At 46.5% G+C, this 17486-nt stretch overlaps 2 protein-coding genes across 2 annotated transcripts in view; both read left to right on the top strand.

The window, feature by feature from the left end:
- The window catches only part of ASB13 (ankyrin repeat and SOCS box containing 13), a 130604-nt gene that overhangs the window by 46995 nt on the left and 66123 nt on the right, over positions 1-17486 (top strand). The gene's annotated exons all lie outside the window — the stretch shown is intronic.
- Positions 14700-17486, top strand: part of LOC308486234 (DNA excision repair protein ERCC-6-like) — an 18205-nt gene continuing 15418 nt past the window's right edge. Inside the window, exon 1 of the mRNA XM_081022800.1 lies at positions 14700-14743. The gene's annotated coding sequence lies outside the window, so the exon portion shown is untranslated. The remainder of the gene's footprint in view (positions 14744-17486) is intronic.

Genomic DNA, 17486 nt, shown 5'->3' with positions numbered 1-17486 from the left:
GTATGGTGGCAAAATTTGGCTGCCACCGCCAACATACATGGGATGCCCCAAGGCTCCAGACCCAGTGCGACTGAACTGGTCAGGATCCCCGAAATTCACTTCTGCGCCTTTGCTTTTCTTCTTGTTGTTGTTTAGTTGTTTAGTCATGTCCGACTCTTCGTGACCCCCTGGACCAGAGCATGCCAGGCACTCCTGTCTTCCACTGCCTCTCGCAGTTTGGTCAAACTCATGCTGGTCCCTTCGAGAACACTGTCCAACCATCTTGTTCTCTGTCGTCCCCTTTTCCTTGTGCCCTCCATCTTTCCCAACATCAGGGTCTTTTCCAGGGAGTCTTCTTTTCCCATGAGGTGGCCAAAGTCTTGGAGCCTCAGTTTCAGGATCTGTCCTTCCAGTGAGCACTCAGGGCTGATTTCCTTCGGAATGGAGAGGTTTGATCTTCTTGCAGTCCATGGGACTCTACAGCACCAGAATTCAAAAACATCAATTCTTCGTCAATCAGCCTTCTTTCTGGTCCAGCTCTCACTTCCATATATCACTACTGGGAAAACCAGAGCTTGAACTATACGGACCTTTGTCGGCAAGGTGATGTCTCTGCTTTTTAAGATGCTGTTCTTTTCTTTAAAAATAAATAAAATGTTTTTCACAGAACGTTTTGTCACTTGTCCACTGCGTCCTGTCGGCCATCTTGCCACTTCTGAGAAGGGCCTCTCCCTCAAACACAAAAGACTGACGCTAACGCCGTCTGCAGGGTCAGGTTTCCTCGGCAGTAAGACTTCCCTGAAATGATGCCAGGGAGCAAATCGGATTATCTCCTGTTTGAGTCAACCCGAGACGGTTTGGGGGAGTGATGGAGGGAGGAATTTCTCTTGGAGCGAAGCAGAGAAAGAGAGCGTTGACCTGGATTCCAAGTCTGTCACGCACGACACCAGGAATCCAGGAAGCCTCGATCGGCAGATCCTGAACGCTGACATCATAGCCGCCCCTCTTGCTATTTTGGAGAAGGCGGCTGACCTTTGGGCCTAATGACGCTGCTAATTTTAGCTAAATGGTTTTCTCTGGCATCTGGGAGGGTGACTAGGAAGAACGTACTGATAATATCGGCACGTTAACAAACCAGGAGATATGGGTCACTTCAACCTGTCGGATGGTTTTACTTTTATATAAATTTTTATTAGTTTTTTAACATGCCATTTTCAACAGTAATTAAACATACTTTTACATCCTATTCAATTTTTTTGACTTCCATCAGTCCTGTCTGAAAATTTTCCAATCTAATCTCTTAGTATGCATTTCTTATCTTCCCTATTACATTTCAAACTCATAACCAATATCTCTATCTTTTTCTACTTTGTAACACATCGTATATTTCCCCTTACAAAACTTATTGTAGTCCTACTAGCGTAATTTGCTGATTACAGTTGCTCTTCAAATAATTCATATACTTCTTCCAATCTTCTGTAAATCCCTGGTCCCACAGGTTTCGAATCCTTCCTGTCATTTTGTCCAATTCTGCCTACTCCATTAATTTCGTCTGCCATTCTTCTTACATCAGAATTTCTTCTTGCTTCCATTTCTGGGCTAACAGTGCAGTGGTACCTTTGGTTAAGTACTTAATTCGTTCCGGAGGTCCGCTCTTAACCTGAAACTGTTCTTAACCTGAAGCACCACTTTAGCTAATGGGGCCTCCTGCTGCCGCCACGCCGCCGGAGCCCGATTTCTGTTCTTATCCTGAAGCAAAGTTCTTAACCTGAAGCACTATTTCTGGGTTAGCGGAGTCTGTAACCTGAAGTGTATGTAACCCAAGGTACCACTGTACTCTTGCCGCTGTTGTTGCATATAAGAACAATTTAACATCTTGCCTATTAATGTCTTGGCCTATAATACCAAGTAGAAATGCTTCTGGTTTTTTAAAAAATGTATATTTAAACATCTTTTTCATCTCATTATATATCATTTCCCAGAAGTTCTTTCCTTTCTTACATTCCCACCACATATGATAAAATGTTCCTCAACCTGTGGGATGGTTTGACCCTCATTTCACACAACCATCTCTCCTCCCTTGAGGGCTATAGGGTGGGGGGAAATCCAGGAGATCCCAGAAACAGGTTGGTTTTGTAACCCTCCAGAGGAGAAGGCTCCTTTTCCACAAATAACACAATATGTTCAAGAGTCTGTGGTTATGTGTCCAAAGTTGTACAAAGTCTATTGCGTATGTACATGGCCATTGTGTTGCCTAGACATTGCTGACGAAATTTAGCAGTGTCGGGGGCTGGCGTTAATCCAAAATGGAAGTTGTAGTCCAAAATGGCCACACTAGGTAGGGATGGTTGGGAGTTGAAGTCCGGAAGGTATCAGGTAGGAAGAAGGCCAACTGAGAAATAAACAGTCTAGTTTTTAACCCCCAGCTCTTGTTTCTTGAATTGATACAACGCAGGCACACAAAAAAGGACAGCAGGACCTCAGCCACGAGTTTCGATGGATTTGGAACGGCGCTTTCAATTTACACAGAAGGCTCCCCCAGAGTTCAGAACCGCAGCCAGCCAGCTAAACAATGGCGATGACGTGATGTGGTTAGGTCGTTCGAAATGGAGTGTGCTTTCAAAGACAGCAGCAAAGCTGGGTCAAATCAGGAGCCACGTTCAACGGATTACAAAACTGCTGGAGGTATTTGGTTACACCTTCCCAAAGTAGTTAGTTTCTCTCCCTCCCTCCCCCCCTCTCTTTGAGCAAGCTATACAAATAAAATTTTGGCAAAGGGATAACTGCATAGGAACAAAATTGCATAGGAACAAAACACAAATTGCCATCTTAGTACTTCCTGTGTGATCCCAATATAGGGATCCATCTTTTCTATTGTGCATTATGATTATTTTTGCTGATGGTAGGATTGGGGCAGTTCGGCACAATCCCATCTCCAATGAAATTTCAGGGCTTCATTTCCCTTGTCTCATAGTTTCCTGCTGAAATCCTGCAACCTTTTATACCTGTTATGTACTGAGGTTCTCACCCTGGGCCAGCAGGGGGATACTGTAGATAGTTTTCACTCAGGTCCACATATGCAAATAAGGGATTGAAAGTGACGTTCAGTGATTGGATAGTTGCAGAAAATGGTTACTGTTGCGTTGTAGTGGTGCTCTTATATAAGCAGGCTGGCTGAACCCTTCAGTTCAGTTCTGTTCTGGCCTGAGAATAAACAAGAGCTGTCTGAAGAATCGCTGTGTCGTCTGATATGTTCACCCACAACTTAACACTACCCCATTGCAGGGGGCTGGACAGGACAATGGAGGAGAAAGGCAGGGGCGGAGGGGGCGGCGCACTCCGGGTGCCATCCCTGAAGGGGGGGTGTGACAAAATCCCCCCTGGGCGGATCGCCGCCATGTCGATAGGGACACGACGGAACGTGCAGCACCTATAGGGACGCGCTGTGCCGTGGGGCCTCAGCCGCCCTACAGCTGGGGGGAGGCAGAGGGCGGACAGCAGACGGGATGGGCCATCATGCCCCTAGATGAAGCCGCACGTGCCATGTCCCTATGGGCGGGGCACCCCACCCCACGTGCCCAAGAGGCTTCCTCTGCCACTGGGACTGGATGACCCAGATCATTAAGCAGATCATTAAGCAAACAGTCTGTGAGCACCTAGAAAGGAATGCTGTGATCACCAATAGTCAGCATGGATTTCTGAAAAATAAGTCATGTCAGACAAACCTGATCTTGTTTTTTGACAGAATTACAAGCCTGCTAGATGAAGGGAACGCAGTGGATGTAGCCTACCTTGATTTCAGCAAGGCATTTGACAAGGTGCCTCATAATATTCTTGTAAAGAAGCTGGTAAAATGTGGTCTTGACTATGCTACCACTCAGTGGATTTGTAACTGACTGACTGACCGAACCCAAAGGGTGCTCATCAATGGTTCCTCTTCATCCTGGAGAAGAGTGACTAGTGGGGTGCCACAGGGTTCTGTCTTGGGCCCGGTCTTATTCAACATCTTTATCAACGACTTGGATGATGGACTCAAGGGCATCCTGATCAAATTTGCAGATGACACCAAATTGGGAGGGGTGGCTAACACCCCAGAGGACAGGATCACACTTCAAAACGACCTTGACAGATTAGAGAACTGGGCCAAAACAAACAAGATGAATTTTAACAGGGAGAAATGTAAAGTATTGCACTTGGGCAAAAAAAAATGAGAGGCACAAATACAAGATGGGGGACACCTGGCTTGAGAGCAGTACATGTGAAAAGGATCTCGGAGGCTTGGTTGACCACAAACTTGACATGAGCCAACAGTGTGACGCGGCAGCTAAAAAAGCCAATGCAATTCTGGGCTGCATCAATAGGAGTATAGCATCTAGATCAAGGGAAGTAATAGTGCCACTGTATTCTGCTCTGGTCAGACCTCACCTGGAGTACTGTGTCCAGTTCTGGGCACCACAGTTCAAGAAGGACATTGACAAACTGGAACGTGTCCAGAGGAGGGCAACCAAAATGGTCAAAGGCCTGGAAACGATGCCTTATGAGGAACGGCTAAGAGAGCTGGGCATGTTTAGCCTGGAGAAGAGGAGGTTAAGGGGTGATATGATAGCCATGTTCAAATATATAAAAGGATGTCACATAGAGGAGGGAGAAAGGTTGTTTTCTGCTGCTCCAGAGAAGCGGACACGGAGCAATGGATCCAAAGTACAAGAAAGAAGATTCCACCTAAACATTAGGAAGAACTTCCTGACAGTGAGAGCTGTTCGACAGTGGAATTTGCTGCCAAGGAGTGTGGTGGAGTCTCCTTCTTTGGAGGTCTTTAAGCAGAGGCTTGACAACCATATGTCAGGGGTGCTCTGATGGTGTGTCCTGCTTGGCAGGGGGTTGGACTCGATGGCCCTTGTGGTCTCTTCCAACTCGATGATTCTATGATTCTATGACCCTTTTTGTTCCTTCCAACTCTGCAAAGCCACTTCTGCCCTTCAGCGGAGGTGAGATTGCAGGCTTCACGGCCCCACCACGTGCGCAGCGGCTGGAGCCCAGCCCCTGCACGATTGGGGAGATTCCCAGCCATGTCACCCCCTGGCCAGCCAATCAGCTGGCTCTGGGGGCGTGGCCTTTTTCGTTCCTTGACTTTGCTATGGACCTTGGTTGGTCGCCGTTGAGGGGCCTGGTAGGAATTTTTCCACTTGACAAATTGGCACCAGCTACTTGGTTTCCGCCTGCCTCATAGCAAATCGTCACAACTTTCTGGGTATTGGTGGTTAGGCATTGGTATTGTTCTGTAGATGGAAGAGGGGAGGAAGCGCCATCACCTACCCCGCATATTGAAGGGTAGTCCGATAAAGGATTCTGGGGGGTGTGGCCCTGTCCGAAGCCTAGGGAGGTGAAGGCCTAAGGCCCCCCCTATTGGTGACCCCAGGGGAGTTCCTAGTTGATGTGCATCAGCAGGACTCCCCCTACTGGTGGTTAACCCTTCCCGGACTTCCAGCAGACAGGCTGGAGTCGGATATAGTCGGTTAGGACCAGTGCCTAAGCCAATACCGCTCATCACCTGTAACCAATAAAGTTGTGGCCTTTTTTAGCCCATTAACCTTAATAATTGTGTCATGCGTCATTATTTCCACCTGGGGGGGGGGGACTCACCACACAATTATATGATTCTATGAAATGTTTCCGGGGCTGGGTTTTCCCTCCAGCCCTTTCGTTGTGTTGTAGCACAGCAGACAGATACCAACAGGTGCCCCCTCCAGAGGGCACGAATGCGTTATCCTTGAAAAAGCACCTCCAAACAACTAGCAAAGCAGAACAATGTGTGGACAATCCAGTATGGACCATTGTACCTATGGGACCGCCTCTCCTGGTATGCCCCGCGAAGGACCTTAAGGTCCATAAATAGCAAGACCCTAGAGGTCCCGGGCCCTAAGGAAGTCAGATTAGCCTCAGCCAGAGCCAGGGCCTTTTCAACACTGGTGGAACGCTCTGCCTCATGAGACCAGGGCCCTGCAAGATCTGATTTCTTTCTGCAGGGCCTGTAAGACAGAGTTGTTCCACCTGGCCTTTGGCTTGGAATCAACTTTGTTATGTACTGAAGTTCTCACCCTGGGCCAGCCGGGGGATACTGTAGATAGTTTTCACTCAGGTCCACATATGCAAATAAGGGATTGAAAGTGACGTTCAGTGACTGGATATTTACAGAAAGTTGTTACAGTTGCGTTGTAGTGGAGCTCTATATAAGCAGGCTGGCTGAACCCTTCAGTTCAGGTCTGTTCTGGCCTGTGAATAAACAAGAGCTGTTTGAAGAATTGCTGTGTCGTCTGATATGTTTACCCACAACTTAACAAACATGATCCCCTCCCCCTCTTTCCTGTTTCCTTTCTCCTTCTGTAATGAAACTCCTATTTGGGGACTTCCCTGGCTTTTTTCTGGCCCACGTAGGACCAGTCTGGATAGTTGGCCTTGCTGACGACTTGATGTTTTCACCCCCAAAAAGTTTTTGATTTGAGTTTCTACTGAAATGAGGCAGCATTTTAATGTTGTATTTTAATCTTGTTTTTAAGTTGTATTTTAATCAATTGTTTTTATACCTGGTGTTAGCCACCCTGAGCCTGGTCTTGGCTGGGGAGAGCGGGGTATAAATAAAATTTATTTATTTATTTATTTATTTATTTATTTATTTATTTATTTATTATGATGAAGAAGAATCCACCACAGATGCAATATTCTCACCTCAATGTCATACTTCAAAAACACTTCTGCTTGGAGCGTTCCGCAGGATCAAGCTATCCTACGAAGCGCTCACCACTGCACTGGCTTGTCTTTAGCAGACGGCAAGAGATTGAGGGCCATTCCTGCATTGTAGCCGGTTGGTGATTCAATGAGTGATGGAAAATCAGCCCGCAGGTAGCAGCCATGTCTACAGACTCAGAAACGAAGAGCCACGATTTGCAGAAGAACTAGAAAGCGCTGTGTTCTTTGCTTTTCTTCTTAAAGAACCGCACGTTAATTTGGCGCAGGCTTTGCATTGAAGTCTGGAAAGAGTACATGCTCCCAGCGACAAGCCGCCAACCCCCTCCCTGGGGCCACTTTATTCCTGAAACATGTGGCGTACAGACAAACAGACAGACAGACAGACGTCTCCCTGCAGGGTGATCTAGTGTCTCCAGAACAGCAACAGCGCCACGGGAAAGGAGCAGTTCTGTTTGCTTCCCCCATCTAGCGCAATTGCCCCACAATCGACTTTCCAGGAAAGAAAGTCTCCGAAGGAGTTTCCTCGCCCAGCAAATCTCCGAAGGCCGCCAGCGTTCGACATCATCTCTTACTTGGGAGTTAACCCTTCAACAAGTCTGGCCTGCTTCTGGACCCCATCGTCGGGGCAGTGTAGTTAAACTGTACTGGCTTTAAAAGTTGTTGTTGTTTAGTCGTTTAGTCGTGTCCGACTCTTCGTGTCCCCGTGGACCAGAGCACGCCAGGCACTCCTGTCTTCCACTGCCTCCCACAGTTTGGTCAAACTCATGCTGGTAGCTTCAAGAACACTGTCCCACCATCTCGTCCTCTGTCATCCCCTTCTCCTTGTGCCCTCCATCTTTCCCAACATCAGGGTCTTTTCCAGGGAGTCTTCTCTTCTCATGAGGTGGCCAAAGAATTGGAGCCTCGGCTTCAGGATCTCTCCTTCCAGTGAGCACTCAGGGCTGATTTCCTTAAGAATGGAGAGGTTTGATCTTCTTGCAGTCCATGGGACTCTCAAGCGTCTCCTCCAGCACCAGAATTCAAAAGCATCCATTCTTCGGCGATCAGCCTTCTTTATGGTCCAGCTCTCACTTCCATACATCACTACTGGGAAAACCATAGCTTGAACTATACGGACCTTTGTCGGCAAGGTGATGTCTCTGCTTTTTAAAGAGTGGCGGGGGTAATATGCATCCTTGCTTGACTCCCTTTGTGAGTACATCTGTGGTACTTGAGGGTCGATTCCAAAAGATCCCGCCTGAGAAACGTCTTTGCCCCTGTGGAGATGGTAGCACCGAAACAGCGGCACACGAGGAACGAGATCATCACCCCACTCGTACTAACCATCCCAGGGCGCTCAACCACTGCCACAACGTCCTTTCTTCTATCAGATCAAAATGAGCAGATAACAGCAAAGGTTGTCAATTTGTCAAAAATGTATAACTTGCTGTTGAAATGGAATACTCAGGATGAAACGGTGAAATCAGCTATGATTAAATGGGCACAAGATGTTGGACATAACATAATGATGGCTGACTGGGAACAGTTGTGGACCACAGGTATGAAATTTATGGCATGTAATGCCCTAAGAGAAAACTTAATGAAAATGATTTATAGGTGGTACATGACACCAGTCAAGCTTGCAAAAATTTACCATTTGCCCGACAATAAATGTTGGAAATGTAACGAGACTGAAGGCACATTCTTTCACCTTTGGTGGACATGCCCAAGGATTAAGACATTCTGGGAGATGATTTATAACGAAACGAAAAAGGTATTCAAATATACCTTCCTGAAGAAACCAGAGGCCTTTCTCCTGGGCATGGTCGGCCAATTGGTGTCAAAGAAGGATAGAACTTTCTTTATGTATGCAACAACAGCAGCAAGGATACTCATCGCAAAATATTGGAAGACACAAGATTTACCCACCCGGGAAGAATGGCAGATGAAGTTGATGGACTATATGGAACTGGTGGAAATGACTGGCAGAATCCGAGACCAGGGAGAAGAGTCGGCGGAAGAAGATTGGAAAAAATTTAAAGATTATTTACAGAAATACTGTAAAATTAATGAATGTTAGAAAAATGTTGGAATGAAGTTACATGGCTTTAGTAGAAACGTTATAAGGAATTAAGTATAAATAGATTAATAGAGTATTAAAGGAAAAAATAAGGTTAGAATGAGTTAAGATAATTATAGGATAGAAAACAGAGGAAGATGGAAAGGAATTGCTGAAATAATTAACAGAAGTGGAATACAAAAAGGGAGGTGTGAGGAGGTCGTGGAAATAAGTGAATGAAAGATGGGATAATGAAATTGTTTGATTTATGTTATTGTTTTTAATGCATCGCACTGTAATGTATTGCATGGTATTGTCTTTTTAGTGTTTAAATTTTTGGAAAAGTAATAAATATTATTTTTTTTTAAAAAAAGATAACAGCAAAGGTTGCTAGGTTCATAGGAGGAAAAAAGCACGCCAAGTCAATATCTCTACTCATAAACTCTTATTTCTAATTCTGTAACGAATTATTGTGTTATACATATTCTTATGAGTTTGAGTTTGTAATCTCTGTTAAGAGTTTGTAATCTCTATTTGAGTTTGTAATCCTTGTCAGAAAACATACTTTTGAATGGATTGGTTTTTGTTACAATTGACTATTGACTTGCAAGTAGGGACCATTACCACTACTGAAACCTACATTGGCCTGAGTTCTTGGTGTGCTTTTTTCTTGGTATATTCAGCAACAACAATTTATTTATACCCCGCCCATCTGGCTGAGGTTCCCTAGCCATTCTGGGCGGCTCCCAATCGAGTGTTAAAAAGAATACAGCATTAAATATTAAAAACTTCCCTAAACAGGGCTGCCTTAAGATGTCTTTTAAAGATAGGATAGCTGCTTATTTCCTTCACATCTGAAGGGAGGGCTTCCACAGGGCGGGCGCCACCACTGAGAAGTCCCTCTGCCTGGTTCCCTGTAACCTCGCAATGAGGGAACCAAACTGCGGGAGGCAGTGGAAGACAGGAGTGCCTGGCATGCTTTGGTCCATGGGGTCACGAAGAGTCGGACACGACAAAACGACTCAACAGCAACAACAACAACAACAACAACATCTCTTTAACCTATACATAAACAACATGGTCCAGTGCCTAACATCTCCAGAGTTCTGCCCCCATGGTTGGAGGCAGCGAATGCTTCTGATTCCCATTTGCTGGAAACCCCAAGAGGTATTGGTACAAAAATGGAAGCAAGAAGAATTACTGACAAAAGAAGAATGGAGGATGAAATTGATGGACTATGCAGAATTAGATAAACTAACAGGAAGGATTTGAAACCTGCGGGACCAGAGATTCTCAGAAGACTAGAGTAAATTTACGGACCGTTGAAAAGTAATTGTGATGAACAGATTATGCTAGTAGGTTTGCAAGACGTTTTGTAAGGTGAACTATTTGAAATACTGCAAAAAAAGGCAATGAGGAGAATGATTAGTTAAAGATAATTAAAGGTAATACGAAATTAAGAAATGCATAATATGTGATAAATAATGGGAAATCATCAGAGGCATTGACAGAAGTCCAAAAATATTGTATAGGATGAGAAGCTATGTTGTATGAATGTTGGAATTAATATGTTAAAAAACGAATAAAAATGTATATATATATATAAAAGGAAACCGCAAGAGGGGATCGGGCTGTTGTGTTCAAATCCTGCTTGTGGGTTTCACACAGGCAGCTGGTCAGCCACTGTGAGAGCAGGATGGATGGGCCATTGACCTAACCCAGCAGGTTCTTCTTATTACTTAAATTATGTTGTCATCACATTATTCATAGAATCATAGAATTATAGAGTTGGAAGCGGACCCTCAAAGGTCATCCAGTCCAACCTCCCCTGCAATGCAGGAATCTCAGCTAAAGCATCCCTGACAAATGACCACCAACCTCTGCTTAAAAACCTCCAAGGAAGGAGAGCCCACAGCCTTCAGAGGTCGAACAGCTCTTAATCTCCTTTCTTTGTAACTTCCCCCACCCCATTCATTTCAATGCAGATGGGAGTGAGGGGAAAGCGTAATAATCTTGTTTGTGGTCTGAAATCGGCAAGAACCGCCCATATTCACTGGATTGATTTCCATTCTGAGCATGGGATAAGTATGAACACAAGGACAGTCTGCTGGGTCAGGCCAAAGGTTATCACAGTGGCCAACCAAAGGCCTCTTCTGGTAAAGCCGCAAGCAGGATTCGAACACAGAGCCCTCTCTCCTCTTGTGGTTTCCAGCAACCGGCATCCAGGAGCAGTGACACCTCCAGCTGTGGAGTGCGATTCATGCAACATGTTGGCAATTAATATACACAGAACAATAATTACACATTCTTTATCAACCTTCTGAGAAAAATACAAAACATTAAACAAAGCCACAGTTGCGAACTACCCAACCTAAGATGACCTTATAATGTCTGATTTCAATAGATTTTTCAAATGCTTAAATCAGTCTTTTGGAGAAGTTCATGAAGACACCAACGAAAGGTACGTTCAGTGTTATTCACAATACTGAGAGATGCTAGTGGAGTTGTAAAGGTAAAGGGACCCCTGACCATTAGGTCCAGTCGCGGACGACTCTGGGGTTGCGTCGCCCATCTCGCTTTATTGGCCGAGGGAGCCGGCATACAGCTTCCAGGTCATGTGGCCAGCATGACTAAGCCACTTCTGGCGAACCAGAGCAGTGCACGGAAATGCCGTTTACCTTCCCACTGGAGTGGTACCTATTTATCTACTTGCACTTTGATGTGCTTTCGAACTGCTAGGTTGGTAGGAGCTGGGACCGAGCAACGGGAGCTCACCCCGTCGCGGGGATTCGAACCGCCAACCTTCTGATCGGCAAGTCCTGGGCTCTGTGGTTTAACCCACAGAGCCACCCATGTCCCTTAGTGGAGTTGTAGATGGATGTTAATGAAGTTGTAGACAGGGTGCCGGCGTTTTGCACCTGTTTCGCCCTGGCAGTCCAAGTAATCAAGAGGCCGCTGTTCACCCCTGATTGGGCTCTTTTACTGGGGCTTGCAGGTAGCACACTCCCAAGGTAGTTTTCTGGGCTTCTTCAGTGGTCTAATCTCAAAGTCTTGATACGTGTAAGGTAAAGGTAAAGGGACCCCTGACCATTAGGTCCAGTCATAACCGACTCTGGGGTTGCATCGCTCATCTCACTTTATTGGCCAAGGGAGCCAGCCTACAGCTTCCAGGTCATGTGGTCAGCATGACTAAGCCGCTTCTGGCGAACCAGAGCAGGGCATGGAAATGCCGTTTACCTTCCCGCTGGAGCGGTACCTATTTATCTACTTGCACTTTGACGTGCTTTCGAACTCCTAGGTTGGCAGGAGCAGGGACTAAGCAACGGGAGCTCACCCCGTCGTCGGGATTCGAACCGCCAATCTTCTGATCGGCAAGCCCTAGGCTCTGTGGTTTAACCCACAGCGCCACCGGCGTCCCAGTTGAGTTGTAGATAGATGTTAATGAAGTTGTAGTGACAGGGTGCCGGCGTTTCTTGGCTTAAGTTTAAGAGACTGATTTGCTGCGGAGGCAGAACTTAGCCATCATGGCTGGCAACCATCGATAGCCCTCTCCCCTGTGTGAATTTATCTCATCCTCTTCCAAGGCCATCCAAGTTGGTGGCCATCCCTGTTTCCTGTGGGAATGAGTTCCACAGCGTGTGAAGAAGGACTTTCTTTTCCTCAGCCATTTCCGCTCCCATTTCTGTTTCCGTTGGAGTTCTCCAACCTCCTGACCCTCCAACCCTTCGCCGGGCTGTTCGCTTAATTATCAAGGTGATGGGACGTCTTCTCCAGGGAAGATGGCCTCCCCGAGGGGCTTCAGAGGCAACAAGTCAGATGGACACCTGTTGGGCACGGTTCATGCTGAGGGAATCCCATTCTGAATTGGCAGAAGATCCAGAAGGAGGGGGTCCGGCCTTGCTCTCCGATTCCAGACCTCAGAACAATTTGTCAAGTCGGGGACGCCTTGTAGCTCGCAAGGGCTTTGTGCACTTTTAATTCCCGCAAGCAGGTGGGCCCGTGGCCTTTCTGCTCTTCCTTTGCCCTGCCTGTTGTGACTGTTCCGCCACCGTTTAGTCACGGCTAAGGAGAGCGGCTTCCTGCATTTCAACTTGGGATTTTAACCCGGGAATCTCTCTCTCTCTCTCTCTCTCATTCTCTCTCCCCAAATCCCATGAAAGACTCCCTTTGTGCAGACTCAGGAAAGGCAAAGAGCCCCGTGAAATGCGGAGACAGGTGTTGGCACGGTTTTGAGATTGGCTTCCTGGGATATCCGACCGTGCAACAAGTCGGGACGGCACATTCCAGCCGAGGAGCTCAGCCGCCGAGCCTTGCAGCCCGACTCCAGGGCTATGTTTCATACTTGGAGTCGGCATTCTGCAAGCTGGTGCCCCCCAGATGGTTTGGACTTGTTTTTGTTGTTTAGTCGTTTAGTTGTGTCTGACTCTTTGTGACCCCCTGGACCAGAGCACGCCAGGCACTCCTGTCTTCCACGGCCTCCCGCAGTTTGGTCAAACTCATGCTGGTCTCTTCGAGAACACTCTCCCACCATCTCGTCCTTTGTCGTCCCCTTCTCCTTGTGCCCTCCATCTTTCCCAAAATCAGGGTTTTTCCAGGGAGTCTTCTCTTCTCATGAGGGGGCCAAAGTCTTGGAGCCTCAGCTTCAGGATCTGTCCTTCCAGTGAGCACTCAGGGCTGATTTCCTTCAGAATGGAGAGGTTTGATCTTCTTGCAGTCCATGGGACTCTCAAGAGTCTCCTCCAGCACCAGAATTCAAAAGCATCCATTCTTCGGCGATCAGCCTTCTTTATAGTCCAGCTCTCACTTCCAGACATCACTACTGGGAAAACCATAGCTTGAACTATGATGGTTCGGACTACAACTCCTAAAACATCTGAAGGGCACCAGCTCAGAGAAGCCTGCTCTCGATATAAAGGGCCAAATTACAGCGGCGTTTTTTAAACTACCACACAGAACAATGACCGCCACTATGGTGGTCACGGTGCAGAGAGACATCAAGGAAAGAGACATGTCCTCTGTTCTTCATTGAATTCTTGTTTTGGAAAATTCAGTGCTGGAGCCAGGAAACCCAAACCAAGGACAAGAGTGCGTACGCCTTTTTAAACAAAATTCAATTGTGGCAAGGAGCAAAATTCAGAGGCGTGTTGTTCTCCAAGGACAACTCTGGTTTCATTTTGTGTATTGCTTCGGGGTGTATGAATTAGGTAACCAAACCAAGTCTCCTCCCCATATATGGACTCTGATTCCTCCCCTCCAATATTCATTACTCCACATTTCCTCATCAGTTTGTGACCTTAACAAAAATTCACGAAAATTCACCAGGGTTTTGAATGAATTTCTCCTTTTTGTATGCATTTCCCCCCAATTTGCAAAATTTTGCAAAGCAATTCCTCCTAACAAGTTTTATTGGATAAGACTTTCCACAAACACATGCCTTTATATGCACACAATGCACTAGAATATGTGGGTTGTTTTGCACACTCCTTGGCTGAATAACTACATTGCAAAATTCAGAGAAGTGCAGATTTCGAAGGACACCCGTGTCTCAGTTCTCCACATTGTTTTGGAATGAGATAGGCTTACCTTTAAATGGGAACTGAACCAAATTTCTCCTCCATCCCTACTCAGGAGTATGACCCCCAGAGCGGGAAACCCAGCCAGATGGGCAGGATATAAATTATTATTATTATTATTATTATTATTATTAGCCAGGGATGGATAAAGACCTTTAGAGGCCCTAAGCGCTAAGATTTTGGAGCCTCCGTATATATCTACAGGCGTACCTCAGAAGTTGAACAGAATCTGTTCCGGAAGTTCCAAAACAATAGATTTCCAAAGCGTGGCTTCTGATTGGCTGCAGGAAGCTTCTGCAGCCAATCGGAAGCCACGGAAGCCCCGTCGGATGTTTGGCTTCCGAAAGAACATTCAAAAACCAGAACACTCACTTCCGTTTGACTCCCAAGGCATTCGGGAGCCGAGGTACGACTGTAGTTCAAAATGGAAATGAACCATATATCATTAATCTCTATTATTTATTATTTTTGTATATATACATGTATGTCTGCAATTTTTTCATTTATTGTGGGAACCTTTTTGTGGAACCTGGTTCAGGTGCATCGTACGGTCCATAGTAAAACGGGCAATTGAAGATTTCTGTGGTGCCCCTTTCTCTTGATGCCCTAAGCTCGTGCTCAGCCTGAACACACGCATGGCTGCAACCGAGACATCCATGTGCCAGATTCATGCTGGCTCCTTCTCTCTCTCCCATGTGGCCCACAGACTTCAGGGGGCCTGGGAGGAATTCAGAAGCACATGCGACCGGCTATTCATCTCTGCCTGACGCGATACCAGGCGCCAGCCTTGCTACATGGGCGGCTGGACTAGACACCTCTGATGGAACTCAGCTGACACCCGAGACCGACGGGCGGCTGTGGTGGAGCTCAGCGCGAAACGGATTTGGACCAGAGGGCTATTAATAGCCTCCCGATCAAGGCTGCACTACTGGCTGATGAGAAGGACCGTTTCCGTGTCTCAATGAAGCAGGCACCTAGGTTCCTTGCCCAGGCCTGGGGATGACACCATGGGTAATGGATATAGGACATACAGTGGTACCTCGGGTTAAGTACTTAATTCGTTCTGGAGGTCCATTCTTAACCTGAAACTGTTCTTAACCTGAAGCACCACTTTAGCTAATGGGGCCTTCTGCTGCTGACGCAGCCCGATTTCTGTTCTTATCCTGAAGCAAAGTTCTTAACCTGAAGCACTATTTCTGGGTTAGCGGAGTGTGTAACCTGAAGCGTATGTAACCTGAAGCGTCTGTAACCCGAGTTACCACTGTAATATAGATTTGAATCACTGGGGGAAGCTTTGGAAGAGTGGTCTGAAGTTCACAGCATGTTATTCTCTGAAGGAGAACTATCTGAAAATGATCAACAGATGGTATTTAACTCCAAGTAGACTTGCAAAGCTGGGACACAGGTGGCGCTGTGGGTTAAACCACAGAGCCTAGGGCTTGCTGATCAGAAGGTCGGCGGTTCGAATCCCCGCGACAGGGTGAGCTCCCGTTGTTCGGTCGCTGCTCCTGCCAACCTAGTAGTTTGAAAGCACATCAAAGTGCAAGTAGATAAATAGGTAGCGCTCCGACGGGAAGGTAAACGGCGTTTCCGTGCGCTGCTCTGGTTCACCAGAAGTGGCTTAGTCATGCTGGCCACATGACCCGGAAGCTGTATACCGGCTCCCTTGGCCAATAAAGCGAGATGAGCGCTGCAACCCGAGTCGGTCACGACTGGACCTTTACTTTAACTTTTTTACATTGATTATTGCTTTCATTTTATGGATCAATGGTCTTGGTAGATAGAAAAATCCATGTTCAATTGCTGTTTTAGGGGTTATTTTTAAAAGTCTGGAACGGACTAATCCGTTTTGCATTACTTTCTATGGGAAAGCACGCCTTGATTTTGGAACGCTTTGGTTTTGGAATGGACTTCCGGAACGGATTAAGTTTGAGAACCAAGGTACTGCTGTATTTTGTAAATTAATACAACGACCTCGAACCTGGCTTGGTAGTAGATGGGCAGCCAATGCAGATGTTTTAACCATGCGCAAAACAACAACAAACCTCTGGTTACGTGAAACATATTCAATAAACACACACGATGTAACCGGCTGTACGTTTGAAAAAATAATATATACTATTCATTGTATTGAATTGTAGATTTCAACAGAAGTAGCTCATAAAGTTCAACGGAAAAAGTAGAAGACCCAGTGGATCAGTTCATTCTCTAATCAGTTAAGATCCATATATGTGAAAGTGTCTATTCCACCTGTCTGAGAAAAGCAAATCTCTCCCCTCCTGCGGAGCGCTGGAAGCGAGGGCCGCAGGTGAAACGTGAAGCCAGCATGCTCTGATTTCAGCAAGCGTTGAAACCAGACCCCCATGGAAAAAAGGGGGAAAGGAAGGGCAGGTCTGAAGGGGAGAGAAGTGAGTCACGGCAGCTATGGGGAAAGGAGGTCAGGCAGAGAGCGAGGAGGAGGAGCCTGTGCGAAACACGAGGAAGAGATTTGTTGTTGTTTAGTCGTTTAGTCATGTCCGACTCTTCGTGACCCCCTGGACCAGAGCATGCCAGGCACTCCTGTCTTCCACTGCCTCCCGCAGTTTGGTCAGACTCATGGTGGTATCTTCAAGAACACTGTCCCACCATCTCGTCCTCTGTTGTCCCCTTCTCCTTGTGCCCTCCATCTTTCCCAACATCAGGGTCTTTTCCAGGGAGTCCTCTCTTCTCATGAGGTGGCCAAATTTTGGAGCCTCAGCTTCAGGATCTGTCCTTCCAGTGAGCACTCAGGGCTGATTTCCTTAAGAATGGATAGGTTTGATCTTCTTGCAGTCCATGGGACTCTCAAGAGTCTCCTCCAGCACCAGAATTCAAAAGCATCCATTCTTTGGCGATCAGCCTTCTTTATGGTCCAGCTCTCACTTCCATACATCACTACTGGGAAAACCATAGCTTGAACTATACAGACCTTTGTCGGCAAGGTGATGTCTCTGCTTTTTAAGATGCTGTCTAGGTTTGTCATCGCTTTTCTCCCAAGAAGCAGGCGTCTTTTAATTTCGTGACTGCTGTCACCATCTGCAGTGATCATGGAGCCCAAGAAAGTAAAATCTCTCACTGCCTCCATTTCTTCCCCTTCTATTTGCCAGGAGGTGATGGGCCCAGTGGCCATG

The sequence above is a fragment of the Podarcis pityusensis genome (genome assembly GCF_964106645.2).
Source record: "Podarcis pityusensis genome assembly, chromosome: 10".
Classification (NCBI taxonomy): Eukaryota; Metazoa; Chordata; class Lepidosauria; order Squamata; family Lacertidae; genus Podarcis; species Podarcis pityusensis.
This window is presented reverse-complemented; position numbering and strand designations above follow the sequence as displayed.